Source organism: Erinaceus europaeus, chromosome 6 (genome assembly GCF_950295315.1).
Source record: "Erinaceus europaeus chromosome 6, mEriEur2.1, whole genome shotgun sequence".
Classification (NCBI taxonomy): Eukaryota; Metazoa; Chordata; class Mammalia; order Eulipotyphla; family Erinaceidae; genus Erinaceus; species Erinaceus europaeus.
The window spans coordinates 17646080-17652079 of NC_080167.1; the positions used below are offsets into that span (position 1 = coordinate 17646080).

General features: G+C 62.0%; 1 protein-coding gene across 16 annotated transcripts in view; it reads right to left on the reverse strand.

Moving 5' to 3' along the window:
• NCOR2 (nuclear receptor corepressor 2) overlaps window positions 1–5651 on the reverse strand; it is a 118460-nt gene extending 112809 nt beyond the window's left edge. For 15 of the 16 annotated variants that reach the window (XM_060193290.1, XM_060193289.1, XM_060193277.1 and 12 more), the window contains exon 1: window positions 5463–5593. The gene's annotated coding sequence lies outside the window, so the exon portion shown is untranslated. Of the gene's footprint in view, window positions 1–5462 lie in introns of all 16 variants that reach the window. The other variant, XM_060193276.1, reaches the window with a different exon arrangement.
• Window positions 5652–6000: the final 349 nt, after the last annotated feature.

The window sequence follows — 6000 nt, forward strand, 5'->3', positions numbered from 1 at the left end:
CTCCAGGAGGGAGTCAGGCGGTAGCGCAGCGGGTTAAGCGCACATGGCGCAAAGCACAAGGACCAGAGTAAGGATTCCAGTTCGAGCCCCCAGTTCCCCACCTGCAGGGGAGTCGTTTCACAGGCCGTGAAGCAGGTCTGCAGGTGTCTGTCTTTCTCTCCCCCTCTCTGTCTTCCCCTCCTCTCTCCATTTCTCTCTGTCCTATCCAACGATGACATCAACTACAACAATAAAACAAGGGCAACAAAAGAGAATAAATTAAAAAAAATAAAATAAAATAAACGCCTCCAGGCTACACAGAGGGAGGCGGGCTGGGTCGGCCTCGGGCTGCAGCCTGCCAAGTCCTACTGGGAATGTCCCAGAATGAAAGCCTCAAGCTGCCCCGTGGTTGAGGGGAGAGAAGCAGTATGGTGGGACCTGATGCTGTCACCCTGCGCTGGCCTGTGCCTGGCTCTGCAGTGACACTGTGACATCCCTCTCCAGAGGGCCTTTTCTTATAAAGCCAAGTCCTTGGGACTTGGGCAGTGGTGCACATGTTACAATGCATAAGGACCCAGGTTCAAACCCCCTGGTCCTCACCTGCGGGGGGTGGGGGGAGCCTTTTGAGTGCAGGTGCCTCTCTGTGTGTGTCTCTCTCTCCTTTTATTTCCTCCTTTCTTCTCAATCTCTGTCTCTATCCAATAAATAAAATTAAAAGCCTAGTCCTGGGAGTCGGGCGGTAGCGCAGCAGGTTAGGCGCACGTGACACAAAACTCAAGGACCGGCGGCAAGGATCCCAGTTGGAGCTCCCGGCTCCCCACCCAGGGGAGTCGCTTCACAGGCAGTAAAGCAGGTCTGCAGATGTCTCTTTCTCTCCTCCTCTCTGTCTTCGTCTCCTCTCTCCATCTCTCTCTGTCCTATCCAACAACGACAACATCAATAACAACAATAGTAACTACAACAACAATAAAAACAAGGGCAACAATAGGGAAAATAAATAAATAAGTAAATAAATAAATATAAAAAGAAGACAAGAAAAAGCCTAGTCCTTAGCATCATGCTTTTGCAGTGGGTCATTCTGGGATATTTGTCAAATGACTAATAAAAAGCATTCTCTGCTGCCCATCCCCCCCCATGCTATGACTCCAATCAGGAACCTGGAAGCCACAGCCAGCAGAGCGGGCAGGGGCAGGGACAGTGGCCTCGGGCCATGTAGGGCTGGCTGCCCCACTTTCTCCAGAACAGGTGAGCTCTGACCTTCCCAAGGGCCAGGAAGAGCTAGAACCTTCCATCAGCAGAAAAGTCTGGACCAGTTCTGGGGGGAAGTGAGGTGGGGCTGGGATGGTGGATGGCCCTTGGCAAATGGTGGGGGGAGAGGGGCACAAGATGGCAGCACAGCACAAAAGCCAGGAAGAGGCACAGTGCAGGCAGCAGACAAAACACAATGCCAACAGCCCAAGGCCTTACTCCCAGCTGAGACCCAGTGTGTCCAGGTCAACCAACCCACCCCCCACCAGTACTGAGTCTTAGGTAACTGCCAACACTCAACAGACCAGCAGCCTGGGAAGGCAGCAGGTGGAGGAAGCACAGGACCCAGGAGCACATGGCCCTGAGTTCAAACCCCAGTAGCGCACTAGCCAGAGGGATGCACTGGTTCTGTGTGTGTCTCTCTCAAAACTAAATAAATCTTAAAAAAAAAAAAAATTGAAAAAATTCAAGGCGGGGAAAACAGCATCATGGTTGTGCAAAAGGCTCTCATGACTGAGGCTCTGAGGTCCCAGGTTCAATCCTCAGGAATGCCATAAACCAGAATTAAAATAAAAATAAATTAAAATATCTTTTTGTAAATGCAACAAGATGACCACCTCAGGAGGGTCCCATGGCTCAGTGCGACAGTGCTAAGGGGATAGTGCAGGCCAGGGCCACATCCCAGCGTCACTGCACAAGGCCCCTCTCTCCCCCCTTCTTCCCCCTGGGGAAGATGCCCCAGGTCACCCACTTCAACCTCAGCCTTTATTATCTGACTGAAGCAGGATTTGAAAGCAGGCCCGAGGGCAACACCAACTTTCTAGAACCTTCTCACCCCTGGCCCGCTTTGCACAAATGGTGGCAGGAGTTGCACAGATGGAGGGGAAACCCCCCACTCCTATTCTCACCCATGTCCCATGACCTTACAGCACCCCAAGTCCCCAAGTGATCAGAGGCTGGGTACAGTCTCACCTATGGGGTGCCAGACACACCTGTCAAAAGCAGTGGGGGCCGGGAGGCAGCGCACCAAGTAAGGCACACCACTTACCATGTGAGAGGACTGGGGTTCAAATCCTGGGCCCCCCCACATAAAGTAGAGAGCACCTGCATGGGGGAGGCTGCACAACTGATGGAACAGTGTTGTGACGTCTCTCCATCTCCCTCCATCTGTCTCTCTCACTCTATCTTTAAAAAGAGACCGACCATCAGCCAAGCTGGGGTAGAGATTAGCACTCACACTTTCTGCCCCCAGCCCTCTCCAGCACCCTGCTTGCAGGGGGCTGAACAGAAACCCCCAAGTAAGCGGACGGGAGACCACCCCCAGGGAGGCTGCAATGGCTGGGCCCACACTACCCTCCACTGCCTGTTTGGGATGGAGTCTGAGCCTGCAGACTCCAGCCCCAGCCTGGCACCAGCCCTCTGAGTCTGCAGACTCCAGCCCCAGCCTGGCACCAGCCCTCTGTTCCCAGCCTGCCCCACTTTGAGTTGACAATGACAGTGGTTGAGATCCCAAAGCAGGAGTAACACCCCTGGGCTGTCCTGTCCCTCTGCCCATGCCAACCCCCTTCCGCCCTCAGGGCTGGAGCCACAGGCACCCCCTCTCCAGACCACCAGCACCTCCGTGGAGCCGGCTCCACGTCAATAATTCAGGACCGTGTTTTCACTGCAAAATAAACAAAGCCGCCAAGCCCAGGCAAAGGCCAGATTTGCATGAACGTGGAAGACAAGATGAGACTTCAAAGAAATGCCAGGACTGCAGCTGGCACTGCTGCCACCCCCCTAATCCCAAGACAGGGGAGCAGGCACTTCAGGAGCTGCCTGAAGGGGAGGTCCTGTTCTGGGCTCTCCACTCGCCTGGGACAAGGCCACACTGAGGACACCGGGTAATTTCATCCTTAGGTCTGCAGACAAGCTGTGTGTCCTTGAACAAGTCACTCAGCCCCTCTGGGCCCTAGACTGGGATGCTGAGGGTACCAGCCTCAGGGCTTCTGCAGCCAGGAGTGGAGTCCTGCTGAGGGCAGGGCCGGGCACACAGTGAGGTCTGTATCCCTCTCCACTGCCATGGCGACCAGTGGCTGTGGGTATGGCAAATGAAGAAGTCCTTTCCCAGTCTCCAGAGGCCTAAGATGCCACTGGCCCACAACCAGCAGCCCCACTCCCCCAACATGCAGCAGCCCACGCTCAGGCCCCTCCTGCACAGGGAAGGAAGCAGAGGAGGAGTGGGCACAGACAATGAAAGCACAGCCCACCCCCCACACAGGTAGCACTGCATGTGAGGGTCCTGTCAGCAGAGGGGGAGCCACAGGCCCCCTGAGCACCCCAACTCCCAGCTTCCCACCAGGCAGGAGCCCCCTCCACCAGGCATCCCACCCTGCAAAACATCAAAATCAAAAAACAATCTCAGTGGGCACCCCCAGCTCTTACACCGCAGGCCTTGCTGGGGGGCTGAGAACAGAGAAGTAGGGGACCCCTCCTCCCAGTGGGGGGCCAGGCCTTGCGGCCTCCACTTCCTTTAAGGGGGGACGACGATGACACTTGAGACGGCCAGAGGGTACCCCCATCCCCACAAGCAGCTCCCAGGAATCTTGGGGGGCTGAGTGTTATTGATGAGGGTTCAGGCCAAAGGAATCCTCCCCGCGGGGCCAAGCTCAGGGGTGGTGTGGGGGTGCGTAGCCTGGGGGGCTCCATCCCTCACCGCAGCCTGACAGGCCTTCAACATCCGCAGGGATCCATCAATAGTATCGATCCCGGTGGGCGGCGGGCTAGCAGCTCCCGCCCCCAAGTCTGGGCCGCAGGTTCCCCGCATCTCCCGGCAGGCCCCGGCACCGGTGGTAAATTTCCAGGCCGAGATGGGGGAGCCACCTGAGTCACCACCGCGCCCCCGGGGCACAGGAGAAACCCCCCCTTTTTAACAGTCCCATCACCACCAACAAAATGCAAGGCGGGCCCTGGGCACACATAGTCTGAGGGTGCAGATTGCCGGGCCAAGTGTGAGGGGCGGGGACGTGCCTATCCCGCAGCACCTGGACGCGGCCACCCTGCCGCGTGCAGAGGGCCCCGGAGTGTCCACAGCGGGCTCGAACCCGGAGCCGCGCGGCACAGCCGAACCCACGCATCCTTCCTGGTTCCCACAGAAATAAAGGGCCACCCACGACGCCCTCCCAGTCCGCAGCCCCGCAAAGCCCCCGTTATCTCAGCCGCTGCGGCCCGGCTCCGGGTGCGAGAAAGGGCAAAGTCAAGGCCACAACTCCCCCTGGCCGGCTCGCCGCGCTCCTCCTCCCCCTCGCGCTGCAAAAGGGGAGAGAGAAAATCATAATCATAATAAAGCCAGTTCTCACCCACAGGGGGGAGGGAGGAGGCGGGGGAGGAAGGGAGGAGGCCGAGCGGCGGAACTGAGCCTCCCCCGCCGCCGGGAGCTCTCCCCGCGGGACCCGGGGCGCGAGGCGGCGAGGTCGGGGGGGGGGTGTGTGGGTGTGTGTGTGTGTGTGTGTGTGTGTGTGTGTGTGTGTGTGTGTGTGTGTGTGTGTGTGTGTGTGTGTGTGTGTGTGTGTGTGTCTGTGTGTGTGTGTGTGTGTGTCTGTGTGTGTGTGTGTGTGTGTGTGTGTGTGTGTGTGTGTGTGTGTGTGTGTGTGTGGAGGGGGCGGCTCGCAGGTACAGCGCGTTCCCGGCGCCCGGGATGCGGGGAGGACGGGCGCCCCGCGGAGTCCTAACCGCACCCGCCCTGAGGGCCGCCCCCGCCGCCGCGGGGTTCTGGGGGACCTGCGTGCAGGCTGAGGGGACGGGTTCCGACCGCAACTTCCCAAAGTGGAGGCACCCCGTGCGCCCGCAGGCCCCGGGGAAGGACCGGGGGTGGGGGGACAGAGAAGAGGGGGCGCCACCCAGAGAGCCGGCGGGGGAGGGGAGCCCGGCGCCGGGGGGTGGGGGGGAACCCCAAGCTGCACTGCGCGTCCCCCAAGCCGGAGCCCCCCATGCGGCCTCTGCAGAGCCAGGTCGAAGGCCCCGAGTGCGCCCTCCCGGGGCCCCCAGCCCGGCCCCGATCGGGCACAGGGGGCCGGCGTGCCCGGCGAGGGTGCGCGGCGCCCCCCCCCCGCCAATTCCCCGCCCCCAGCGGAGTTCCCCTAAGTTCCCGGCGCCCCCACCCACGCGGCCGCCGCGACGCGGGCAGCCCCCCCGGCCCCGCCGCGTGCGCCCCGAGGCCCCGGCCCCCCACCCGGGCTGGCGGCCCGGCCACTCACCTCGCGGGGCCGCGCGGGGCCAGGCGCGGGCCGGGCGCGGGCCGGGCGGGCCGATCGGGGCGGGCGGGCGGCTCGGGGCGATCTTCCCCGCCGCCGGCAGCGCTAGGGCGCCCGGGCCCGCGGGGGGGCGCGCATGGCGGCGGCGGCGGCGCGGGGGGCGCGGGGACGGGGCGGCGCGGCCGGCCTGCCCGGCTCGGCTCCCGGCGGCTCGGCGGCTGCGGGCGGAGCGGGGCGGGGGCGGAGTTAACACAGGCCCCGCCCCCTGTACTTAAAGAGCCCGGCGGCGCGCGTGCGCGCACACGCACATGCGCGCTCACGAAGCTCGCCGCCGGCTGGCTTTCCCCTTTCCCGCAGGGAGGAGGCACTGGGGCAGAAAGGGGGCGCCTTCCCAGCCCCCCACACCGGCATCGCGTTTCCGGGGACGCCCTGTGCGCAGTGGGGGGGGACGCTGGGGGGATATGCGGGGCGCAGGGCCTCATCCGAGCGGAGGTGGACCCCCGGGGGGCGCCCCGGCGATCCACAGCCCCCCCCACGCGCG